Below are 13451 nucleotides of genomic sequence, written 5' to 3'. Positions count from 1 at the left end.
AGCAGCACTGGCCCCGGGGACGTCAGCCAAACTGGTAGGGTGGTCCCAGTGACAGACTTCCTGGGAAAAGAGAATAGGCGTTCGTGAGGGGTGGCATTGGTGGACGTACATAACAGAGAGCGGATAGAGTGCAGTGCCTCAGGGAGGACCTCCTGCCATCGAGAGACCGGCAACCCTTTGGACTTGAGGGCTAAAAGTGTGGCCTTCCACACTGTGGCATTCTCCCGCTCTACCTGGCCATTACCCCGGGGATTATAACTCGTGGTCCGACTGGTAGCAATGCCCCTAGCTAGCAAGTACTGGCGCAGCTCCTCACTCATAAAGGAGGACCCTCTATCACTGTGGATATAGCAGGGATACCCGAACAGAGTGAAGAGCTGGCGCAGGGCTTTTATGACGGACGTGGCAGTGGTGTCGGGGCAGGGGATGGCAAAGGGGAACCGTGAGAACTCGTCAATAACACTGAGAAAATAGACATTGCGGTCAGTGGAGGGAAGGGGGCCCTTAAAGTCAACACTCAGGCGTTCAAAAGGGCGGGTGGCCTTGACAAGTTGTGCCGTGTCAGGACAGTAGAAGTGCGGTTTGCACTCGGCACAAATTTGGCAGTCCCTGGTCATCGTCCTGATGTCCTCCAGGGAGTACGGCAGGTTCCGAGCTTTCACAAAATGGTAAAATCGGGTGACCCCCGGATGGCAAAGTTGTGCATGAAGGGCGTACAGCTGGTCGAGCTGTGTGCTAGCACATGTTCCCCGGGATAGGGCATCAGGGGGCTCATTGAGTCTGCCAGGCCGGTACAGGATATCATAGGTGTAGGTGGAGAGTTCTATCCTCCACCGCAAAATCTTATCATTTTTGATCTTGCCCCGCTGTTGGTTGCTGAACAGGAACGCAACCGAGCGCTGGTCGGTCAGCACAGTGAATCTTTTGCCAGCAAGATAGTGCCTCCAGTGCCTAACAGCCTCCACTATGGCCTGGGCTTCTTTCTCCACCGCGGAGTGCCGAATTTCAGAGCCTTGGAGGATGCGAGAAAAGAATGCTACTGGTCTGCCTTCCTGATTAAGGGTAGCAGCCAGAGCGAAATCGGAGGCATCACACTCCACTTGGAAGGGAGCGGTCTCGTCCACTGCATGCATCGTAGCTTTGGCAATGTCCGCTTTAATGCAGTTGAAGGCCGCGCAGGCCTCAGCAGAGAGGGGAAACGAGGTAGACTTGACCAGGGGGCGAGCCTTGTCTGCGTAATGGGGGACCCATTGGGCGTAATAGGAAAAAAACCCCAGGCACCGTCTTGAGGGCTTTGAGAGTGGTGGGAAGAGGGAGCTCTAACAGGGGGCGCATACGTTCGGGATCAGGCCCAATAACCCCATTTTCCACGACATACCCAAGTATAGCAAGGCGGGTGGTACCAAAAACACACTTGTCCCTGTTATAAGTAAGGTTCAGAGCTGCGGCCACTTGGAGAAACCGTTGGAGGTTGGCGTCGTGATCTGGCCTGTCATGACCACAGATGGTGATGTTATCCAGATAGGGAAATGTGGCCTGCAGTTGGTACTGGTCCACCATCCGGTCCATTTCCCTCTGGAAGACAGAGACACCATTCGTGACACCGAAAGGGACGCGCAGGAAGTGATAGAGCCGGCCGCCCGCCTCGAAGGCGGTGTAGGGGCGGTCCTCTGGGCAGATGGGGAGCTGGTGATAAGCGGATTTCAGATCTATTGTCGAGTACACCTTATACTGAGCAATCTGGTTGACCATATCCGCGATGCGGGGTAGGGGGTATGCGTCAAGCTGCGTAAACCTATTGATGGTTTGACTATAGTCCACCACCATCCTATTTTTCTGCCCAGTCCGAACAACAACCACCTGGGCCCTCCAAGGGCTTGTGCTCGGCTCAATGATCCCCTCCCTGAGCAGCCGCTGCACCTCCGACTGAATGAAGGCCCGGTCCCCCGCGCTGTACCTCCTGCTTTTGGTTGCTACAGGTTTACAGTCGGGGGTCAGGTTGGCGAACAGCGGTGGGGGAGGGATCTTGAGAGTGGAGAGGCTGCAAGTGTCGGTAGCGCAGCTGTTGGCCTGGTTCTGGATGGGATGTGTGTGTCCGTGTGTGTGTGTGGTCAGTAGCGAGGTATGTGAAGAAGTCCCACAAAACTGAGGATTCTTGACAGTGAGTGGTGGGAGGGGCCCGTCGTATACCATAGTCACACTTTCGAGATGGCTCTGGAAGTCCAGCCCCAATAGCACAGGTGCACACAGATTAGGCATGACCAGCAGTTCAAAGTCCCGATATACTGTGCCTTGCACCACCAAAGTCGCTACACAACCCGCCCGGATGTCTGCGGACTGCGACCCAGAGGCCAAATGGAACCTCCGACTGACCGGCCGCGTTGCGAGTCCGCAGCGTTGCACTGTGTCCGGGTGAATAAAACTCCCAGTGCTGCCCATGTCAAACAGGCATCCAGTCCAATGCCCCTCCACCTGGATGTCCATCATGGATCTTGCAAGCTGGTGTGGGGCGCTTTGGTCGAGAGTCACAGTGGCCAGAGTTGGATCGCCGTCGGGGTACCCGGTCAGCATCGGAGGGTCGGGGGCGGGGCATGCTGACGCCGACAAAGATGGCCGCTCACATCCGGGGTACCCGGTCAGCATCCGAGGATCGGGGGCGGGGCGTGCTGACGTCGACAAAGATGGCCGCCCACATCCCGGCATGCAAGATGGCGGCCCCCACGTTTCACCCGCAGCGCTGCACTCCGCTCGAGGTTGAGACTTACAGACCTTGGCGAAGTGGCCCCGCTTTCCGCAGCTGGAGCAGGTCGCTTCTCGCGCTGGACAGCGTTGTCGAGGATGTTTCTTTTGGCCACAGAAATAACAAAGCACGAGTTTCTTACGGGCCACAGCCGTGGTCTGGGTCGGGGAGCTCGTGGAATGGCGACTGGCGGCGGCGTTGGCGAATTCGCTCCCGGGAGCCGGCGGTGGCGGGGTCTGAGGCGTCCACGAAACCGGCGGGGAATCGCGCGACTGGACAGCGTCGGCATTATGCCGCGCAGCTTCTAGAGCATTGGCCGTCTCTATCGCCGAGCTTAAGGTAAGATCCGAGTTCTCCAGCAGCCGCTGGCGCATGTACACTGACCTCAGTCCCGTCACAAAGGCGTCTCGCACCAGCAGCTCCGCATGCTGTTCTGCCGTGAGCGTCTTGCAGTCACAAGCTCAGACGAGTGTCTGTAGTGCTCGGAGAAACTCAGCGCACGATTCGCCAGGCCGCTGTTGCCGGGTAGCTAAGCGATGTCTTGCGTAGACGGTGTTCACCGGCCGCAGGTACTGTCGTTTGAGGGCGTCCAGTGCCCCTTCGTAGGTCGGCAGGTCCCGGATAAAGGAGTAAACTTTGGAGGAGACCCTCGAGAGTAGGATTCTGTGCATAACGGCGGGTTCAGTCGCACGAAGCTCCGCCAAGTACGATTGGAAGCATGCAAGCCAGTGTTCAAAAGCGAGAGCTGCGTCAGGGTCTTGAGGGTCCAAATCCAACCGGTCCGGACGCAAAACGGGTTCCATGTTTTAAAACTTCCAGTCAATAAAATTGATGCACCATCAATAACTCACACTGAGACGTAGGCGAGATATCGGCTTTTATTGACTGGAAGAAGGAACCAGGAGTGAGTGTCTATCATACAAGGTCCTGGAGACTGAGGCCGATCTTCAGGCCGCAGGTCTCCTTTATACAGGGGCCTGTGGGAGGAGCCACAGGAGCAGTCAGCAGGGGCGTGTCCCGACAGGCACATAGTTCACCACACCAGGATAGAATCTTCATTGTTTGGGCACATCCAAAATTCTCCAGGAAGCTGCACTCCCTCAATGTCAAGTACCTGGGGGTGATGCATCTCTCTGCCCTCAGTGTTTCACCTCCTGCACTGGTAATGTAAATCAGCATAAGGTAGATCAGTTATTGGTGCTGACAGCCCTGTGTCCACCAACATTTCACATTGCTGGCCCTCTAATAAACCTCTTGTGTACATCTGTGGGTGACCATCACTGTCGGCTATTTGTCTGACCTCACCAGCTCTACAACCTGGTCAGCAGCCAACTTGGAAAGAGAGGGTGCTGCTGTGGACTTTGTCTGCTTTGGTGAGTGGTTTTCATACTTTCCTCTTTTCTCGGAGCCTGAGAAGCCACAGATGTAACAAATCATCTCCTTTACCCTCCCCCATCTATTCCAGCAGTTCCTTGCTACATTCTCCAGCTGTCAGCACACAAAGCAAGTTCTCTGTGGGGTCACAGTGGCTGCATTCACAACAGCCACTTTACAACTTCTCTTCCCCTCTCCTCTGGTCTATCTCACTGGCCCATGACACAGTCGCAGAGTAGATCAATCCCACCACGATCCTCAAATCTAAAACTTCCCGGAGGCCTGAACTTCCTTCAGCATTTTCATCCCTCCCTGGATTATCCAACCCTGAATACTCCTCACGTGCTGGATATTTACATTCTGTTCATCAGCGCTCTCAATCACTGGCATTTTTGTTTCCCTGTTATCCTCAAAAGTGGATAACAGGGGAATCTCTCTTCATCGTTGGGGCTCTCAGTAGTTGCCCATTTACCATTCCACACGTTCTTTGCCACATATTCCCACAAATTCCTTGGGCACTTTATTTTTACCAACATGTGTCTATCTTTAGGGTGCATTTCCTCAAGCTTGCACCAGAATTCTGAATTCACACGTGTGACTTTAAGTGAGGACAACTCTGACAAAGTGCTCCATTTCTCCCCGGGAGTGGAGGGCTCAAGAACGGTTGTAATCAGGGACAAGGGCTGGCTTGTGTCTTCAGGGTTCTTAGCTTGACATTGCCTGACCCAGTAGTTGCCATCCTGACAGATACATCTGGGTAAAACCTCTCCCTGAAATATCTCCACACTGATCCCACACAACAAATGGCAGATCCTAGTTCAGCAGTACATACATGTACTCTGCAATCTGCCATTTCTGTGCATCTGAACTCATGATGTCTGCTGTATTTCTTTGCATCTAACTGTTACACTAGGATACACGCACTCACTTGCAAACGCGTCTGCTGTAATACAGTACCCGGAACGAGTCCCCAACTTTGCAACTGGTGGCCCTGTCTCACCAAACTAACACACAAAATTTAGTCTCTTTCATAAACACACATGCACACACACACATACACGCATTACTATTACATCTACCAGTTCAGCTCTCCACCACGTTTGTAATACCTTGATATCCTGTAGTCACTGATCCAAACAGGTCTATTTGTATTTTTTAAATTATTCACCCGCTTCGACTGCTCGGATGGCTGGCCACATTATGGGTTGGAAGAAGGTATCCCTGGATGAGGCCCCAAATGTTGTGTGAACAAAGTCGCTGGAGAGACGCAGCTGCTAGATGTGAAGTAATCTCTTTATTCGACAAATGAGACACAGCAGGCATCATATTGAAACCCTTTCAGAGGAAGAGGCCTGCATGACCCAATATGACATGACATTTTATATATATAAAATATATAAAATGTATATTTTATATATTTTATATATAAAATATATTTTAAATATCAAAGGACAATTCTATACTTCAAGTATATCTACAGTGCTTCCTTTGAATTACATATAACATAACTCCTTCTTCGCACCCACACTACAGACACCCAAATGAATGTTAAATCAGCATTGTCAGGTCTTCCAATTAACTGTGGTTCATGGCTCTTAGGAACCCATTGTCCAGAGCTGCATTATAAAGGTAATCTACTGTCCATATTCAGATCTGAGAATTGGTGACTGAAGTTAGATTCTGAAGTTAATGTTTTGTTGTACACCCTAAGTCCAGAAATGCTCTAACAGTACTCTAACCAAGTACTTGCAGTATCTATCTGGGCAGGGGGCTGGTTAGATGGATTGGCCTAAGTAGTTTTATCTTTGACCCTTGGTACACAATGGGTTGAATGAGACTGCATTATAAAATTTCCTAATAAACTCTTCCCTTCACCAACTTTTCTCCCTTTCATGAGGAATCCTAGTTTTTCCATGGGTTTTATTGACTAATTGTTTCCTTTCTCTGTGCAGGATTCAACATAGGTTGGTTTGAGACTAAGCTGGTTGTTTTCTCAGTGAAAGGTATGCCCTTAGAAGCTTGATGCAGCTTCCAAAAGAGGAATCTAGGGTTCTGTCCAAAATAGGTTTCAAGCATATGAAAACAAGAAGAATAACATTTAATCCAATTAGTTTGCACTGAAGGTTTATGACACTATCCTTTAAACAGGGGATTTAAGGGTAAGGGGAAAGGGCAGGTAGGTGGAGATGAGTCCATGGTTAGTCCTGACGAAGGGTCTTGGCCCGAAACGTTGACAGTGCTTCTCCTTATAGGTGTTGCCTAGTCTGCTGTGTTCCACCAGCATTTTGTGTGTGTTGCTTGAATTTCCAGCATCTGCAGATTTCCTCGTGTTTGCTGTAACAATAAATGAACTTGAACACCCCACCATAATCCCACTAAAGGATTTTGAAGCAAGAGCAATAAATATCGTTGGCCGCTAGGAATGCTGGAGCGGGCTGTCAACCAACCTCCCCCCAGCGTGTGCTACAATACTGCAAGTGCAGTCTGACCAGAGCCTTATAGAGCTTCAGTATTACATCATTGCTCTTATATTCTAGTCCTCTTGAAATGAATGCTAACATTGCACTGCCTTCCTCCCAAATGACTCAACCTGCAAGTTAAACTTTAGGGAATCTGACATAAGGACTCCCAAGTCCTTTGCACCTCTGATTTTTGAATTTAATCCCTGTTCAAAAACTAGTCTACACCTTTATTTCTTCTACCAGAGTGCATGATCATAGACTTCCCTACGCTACATTCCATCTGCCATTTCTTTGCCCATACTCTCAGTCTGTCTAAGTCCTTCTCCAGACTTCCTGCTTCCTCAAAACTCTCTGTCCCTCCCCCTGTCTTCACATCATCTGAAAATTTGGTCACAAAGCTATCAATTCCATCATCCAAATCAATTACACATAAAGTGAAAAGAGGCAGCCCCCAGATCGATCACCATGGACCACCAATTTTGCCTCCATGTTGTATTTCAACTCATGCAACTGACTGCAATTTTTGCCCTGTGGTCTGTCTGTCCTTCCTCACAGTCTCACCACACACTACATCTACTTGTATACCAACTGCCCCATCCTCAGCCCTATCACTCCAGTTCCCATCCTTCTGCCAAATTAGTTTAAATCCTCCCCAACAGCACTAGCAAACCTGCCCACAAGGATATTGGCCACCCTGGGGTTCAGGTGTAACCCATCCTTTTTGTACTGGTCATACCTTCCACAGAAGAGATCCCAATGATCCGGAATCTGAAATCCTGCCCCCTGCACCTCTTCCTCAGCCACCTATTCATCTTTCCTTTATTCCTGTTCCAGCCCTGGCATGCTTGTGGCACTGGGAGTAATCCAGACATTACTACCTTGGAGGTCCTGCTCTTCAGCCACTTCCCTAACTCCCTATACTCACTGTGCAGGTCCCCTTCCCCCTTTCTATCCATGTCATTGGTGCCAACGTGCACCACCACATCCAGCTGCTCCCCGTCCCTCTTGAAAATATTTTGCAGATGCTGTGTCATACACTAGACCATGCAGGTTAAAGGCCAAACTTGCAGAAAATAGGACATGTACAAAGGGCATGTCAGGCAGACAAAAATCAATCGATAGCGCAGGGAAGAGAAAATAAGATAAAAAAATAAGTTGCAGTTTCAAAAAAGTGAACAGATTTGCTGCCATTGATGAAAAAATCTAATAATGTTGAGAGTGACACAGGATGGGTTGCCTTAAGATCTATAATGTGAAAACTAACAAGAGACAGCCAGTATGGCTTACACCAGAAGTGAATGACAAGTAAATTAAAATGGCATTGGACACTGTCTCAACTGTTTCAATCATTCCACAAAATGAGTTTGAATGGCATTTCTAAGATACCGAACTGAAGCCTGCAGATATCCAACTAAGAACTCAAACTGGAGAAAAGATAATTCCCTTGAGAATGACATTTACTCACAGTGAAATACAACAAACTACAAGCCACATTGAGTTTGTATGTGGTAAAAACAAGTGGGGTTGTGATTTGTTGAGACAACTACAACTTAATTAGAGATCCATCCACAATTTGCATGGCACATTTCCTGCAATAGAATCAACTGAAAGTGAATTAAGAAAGGTACTGGATGTTGCCACAGCAGTGTTCATGGATGGCATTGGAAAACTCAAGCAGATCAAGGGTAAAATGGTGTTAAACAAAAATGCTACACCCAAGCTTTACAAAGCCCTCCCAGTTCCATATATCATATATATATATCATATATTATATATAGCCAGCCGGCTGGATTGCATGGAGACTGAAGAAATTCTTTCCAAGGTTGAGTGGAGCCTCTGGGAAATGCCAGTGGTCCCAGTATCTATGAAGAATGGGTCTGTCAGGATCTGTGGCGATTTTAAGGTCACCGTCAACTCAATGCTGAAAGTAGGTCAATACCTTCTACTGATGAATATCTTTGCAAACTTTTCTGGAGGAAAACACTTTACTGAGGTGGACTTATCTGAGGTCTTCCTACAGATGGAGAAGAGTCCAAAGTGTTTCACACCATCAGGGCTTTATTTCTTATTTTTGCAGTAGCATCTACAACTGCACTCTGGCAGAAAGCCATGGACCAGGTGCTGCAAGGTTGTCCAGGCACCCAGTGTTACCTGGATAAAATTATTGAAACTGGTAAGAATGACAAGGAACATCACAAGTCAGTGTTAAAAAAATTAGAAGGCTATCGGCTCAGAGCACAATGCAATAAGTGTGAATTCTTTAAAACACGCATCACTTACTTTGGTCACACCATCGACGTACAAGATTACAGACATGTGCTGAGAAAATTCAAGCAGTGGTGGATGACCCAAGGCCAAAGGACATGTCACATTTGAGGTCCTTTTTGGTATTTATCGATTAATATAGCATGTTCCTGCCAAATCTGGTTACTGTGCTCAAACCCTTGATCTCTTTATTATACATCAGGAATAAATGGCAATGGACAAAGCAGTGAGAGGGGGACTTCCAAAAGGCAAAGGAAATGGTGATGTCAGAGACTGTACTCACACACTATGATCCACGTGGTCCAGTGAAGCTTGTCTGTGATGCCCCACCTTGCAGTCATGTCTCATGCCATGAGTGATGGATGTGTACACTCCATACTTTGCAACACATTCCCTTACAACTGCCAAGAAAAATTGCACACAGATTGACAGAGTGGCCTTGACTCTGGTTTGTGGTGTAAAACATCTCAACCAGTGCCTGCATGGGTGAGACTTTACCTTCATCACTGATCATCAAGGACTGGTGTTCATTTTCAATCCACAAAAGAGGGTTCCCCTAATAGAAGCAGCCCCAATGCAGAGACGGGCTCTGTTTCTTGCAGGACACAATTACAAGACTGAATTCAAGAGGACAACTAATCATGAAAATGCTGAGGGATTGTCCCATTTACCCTTGGAAAAAGAAATACCTGAAATATTTACAAAAAAGGGCACTCCGCTTGACCCAGACTCCCTAATGCAAATTGAAAACCTTCGTATTACGGCAGCAATGATCCAAAGGGAAACCATTAAAAACCCAATACAATCTTGGGTCTACATGAAAACACAAAATGACTGGAATGTGCTGGCGAAATCCCAGCTCCCCCATTTTTACCAGAGCTGGGATGAACTTACCTTTGGCGGCAGTTTCTGAATTGTTGTACCATCCAAACTGAGAGCTGAAGTATTGGACAAGTCACATGCTGGTCATGTGGGTGTTGTCAAAATGGAAGTGTTGCCTTGAAGCTTTGTCTGGTGGCCTGGGATAGATGAGCAGATCGAGCAGCTTACCACGCATTATTCAGGATGTCGACACATCCAGAAGACGCCAAGAGCAGCACCTCTTCATCCCTGGGAATGGTCTGCATTGCCCTGGCAGAAGATGCATGTTTTGCCATAAATCAAAAGTTCAAAGGTTTATTTATTTATTATCAAAATGCATATCCATATACAACTCTGAGATTTGTCTTCTCCAGATAGCCACGAAACAAAGAAAGGACATGAAAGTCATTCAGAAAGAAATATCAAACCCACTTCCCGCACAAAAAGGAATGGCATGCCAATCGTCAACCCTCAAACACCCCCCTCCCTCCGCACAAAACGGAGCAAAGACATTGACCCCAGAACCTCACCTCCCCCACACAAAATGCAACAAGAACATCGACCCCTCAAGCTCGTTCCCCCGCACAAAATGGAACAAAGGCATTGACTTCAAAGTCCCCATTCCCCCGCACAAAATGCAACAAGAACATCGAGCCCTCAAACCGGTTTCCTCCGCACAACAAAACAGGAAGGAATAAGCAAAACACACAAGTCTGAAAATGTCCACAGTCCATAAATGCAATAGTGCAATCCATAAGTGCAGAACCATGATAACATCCTCCTTCATCATCAAAAGAGAGGGATACAGTACCAGATGGGAGGACTGCCTATCTGCCACAGCAAGCCACACAGTGATAGGCCACTCATAGAATCTTTCTCTGGCAGCGATCAAAAGAAAGTCAGTCAGCAATGAACTCTCGCTCGCCTTCTGCATTTCTCAATCTTCCTCAACGTTTTAATTGGCAATTAAAGGACACTTTAATGGCTTCTTTGCTTATTGGTCATATTTGCTTCATAAAAGATGAAAGCATGTTTCAAGAGTTGTTATTTGCAAGGGGACTAGAAACAGCCACGAAGGAGGAGTCAGTATTTTGGGTTGTTGAGTAACATTTTAAAGAGAAGGACATTCTGCTTATCAGCATTCTTGATTGTGCAACAGATGGGGCACCATCAATAACAGGACACCACCTCGGGGTTATGAAAGAACCTGCAAAAAGCTGTACCTAATGTATTTACCATTCACTGTATAATTCAGATAACATTTTGCCACAAAAAAAATCCCAAGTGATTAGCTGAACAAATCATTAAATACTGTTATCACAGAAGTAAATAGAATGAAGTTTCATGCCGACCATTCTCAACTATTTTGAGAGCTTTGTATTGAGAATTATGAACAGCTTCAACACTGTTGCACGCAGAAGTCGGACACACAAAATGCTGGAGGAACTCAGCAGGCGAGGCAGCATCCATGGAAAAGAGTAAATGGTTGACATTATGGGCAGAGACACTTCATCAAGACACACAGAAGTCAGATGGCTCCCAAAAGGAAACTGCCTGAGCCACTTTTATGTGCTTTTTTGAAACTGTGATAAAATTTTTCAAGCCTCAAATGCTTCATTCAGTAATCAACTCAAGAATATTAGGCATGACATTGTTTACCTGTTAGAATTAGTAAAGTGTAATGAAATCAATCTTCAGTTGTAATGAAACGATGTGAATCTTATCAAAGTCAAATCTGTCATCTGCAGGTTTCTGTCCAAGTTAACCTTATTTAAGTGCAACATTGGCTGTTGTGACTTTTTCCAATTCTGAGTTGGAGGAGAATGAAAGAATACCATATGATGACCTTTAAGTATACTGTCCCTACCAGGGTGAGCCACACATAGGCGCGTCAGAGAGATTTCAGGATTTTCTCTTGATCCAAATTCCAAATTGGGTAATAAATCCATTCCTGAACATTTTGTAATTAGGAATCAGCAAGAAGGATGGAGGAAGAACAGATTTTACTAAGAAATGACTTTGAGCTGAAGACAAGGTTCAAAAGAATCGTATCAATCCTTTTGGTTGCAGAAATAAATCTCTTAATGCTGTCCTACACTGTGAGAAAAAGTCAAGATCTTCTTTATTGCCTTTACAACATCATACTTAGAGGGGTGCAGTTTCAGTGCCATTGCCCAAAATCTTTAAGAGCAACAAAAAAGACTGCAAGTTACTGAAGGTGGGGATCTGAGACTCCTTCTGAGTGGCATTCAGCCTGATGTTGAGAAGCTGATATCACTGCACCAAGCCTGTCCATCTCATTGAACAGTGAGAAAGCAAGGAAGTAGTGAATATTAGGGCTACCAATGTGTGCTCTAAAATCGGTGACAAAAAATATTTTTACAGTAGATGATAAAGAAGTAAGTTTATTTGTAGCCTTCAATAGATTTGGATAATTTTTGCAATTGTTTGTCAGTGCTTTGAACCTGGAGTTCCTATTTCTTTCACTGTACATCGTAAATCAACATCCTTGATAGACTTTATGTAATGGTTAGGAAAGGGGGGAGGGGTCACTGGATTGGGAGCCAAGGGGTTGTAACCCTAAAAAATCCAGGAACCACTGCTCTAGAGTTTACAGGGAATGGTGTGAAAAACAAAAAAAAACATCCAGTGAGCTGCAGTTCTGTGGGTGAAAACGCCTTGTCTGTGAGAGCAGTCAGAGGAGAACGGCCAGATTGGTTCAAGCTGCTAGGAAGGCAAGAGTAACTCCAATAGCCATGTATTACAACAGTGGTGTGCGGATTAGCATCTCTGAACGCATAGTACGTCCAGCCTTGAAGTGGATGTGCTACAGCAGCAGAAGACCATGAGCATCTATTCAGTAGCCACTTTATTATTAGGTATAGTAGGTTCCACATAAAGTGGCCACTTGGTGTATTTTGTAGAGCTGCTGGAGTTTTATATTCTGCCACAGGAGGTTGGGACAAAGGCTGGATGGGTGGTGTGTTGCACGGATGGAAGGAAGGGCTTTGGTTCCACTTATCCACACAGTGGCTTGCCAGAAATCTTACATGAAATGGGGTAGACATTTGAATTTGGTACTGGTGTTAAATACGCAACCTAGCAAAGTCTGTGAGTTGAAATTTTGTTCAAGTTCAACGAAAACAAGGAGGGTAAATTTCTGGATCCAGCTGTGAGAGTAGAATCATTTATATTTTGTTTAAAATCTCGTCAAACATGATTAAATACAGTATAAAATTCACATCCTTGGAGTCACTGAAACAAAGCATGATGATTTAGATGAAGCCCCTTGGTGGGATTGTGTTCTGGTACAGAAAAGAAGACAGAAAAACAAGTAAAATTAGTAACAAAACTGTTTGCAGAACTTAATTTCAGAAGATAAAAGTACTAACAATACAAGAATTGGATTTATGTCCCCATAAATAGGACAAAAACTGTGTGAACTTAAGACGCTTTTACAGTATTTCTGCATCTTGACAGCTACAGATGCAGCAAATAAATTCTGAGAAATCTGTCAGGAATTCAACCCCTTTGAGCCTTGGTCAACTGCTGAACAACTTGCTTTAACAGGTGAGACCAATCCCTTTTCACAAAATAGTTCTGGGTTTCAAAAACCACAGCACAAACTGGTTTTCAAAGAAAGAAACAAAACATAGTTTTTAAAGTCAATTATCTGGCTAATACAGCTGTCTCCTCTTCCTTCCATGCTCGCTGCCAAAACAAAGAAAAAGACTGGTGTCTTAGCTCGT

The sequence above is a fragment of the Hypanus sabinus genome, chromosome 14 (genome assembly GCF_030144855.1).
Source record: "Hypanus sabinus isolate sHypSab1 chromosome 14, sHypSab1.hap1, whole genome shotgun sequence".
Classification (NCBI taxonomy): Eukaryota; Metazoa; Chordata; class Chondrichthyes; order Myliobatiformes; family Dasyatidae; genus Hypanus; species Hypanus sabinus.
Note: the sequence above shows the minus strand (reverse complement) of the source record.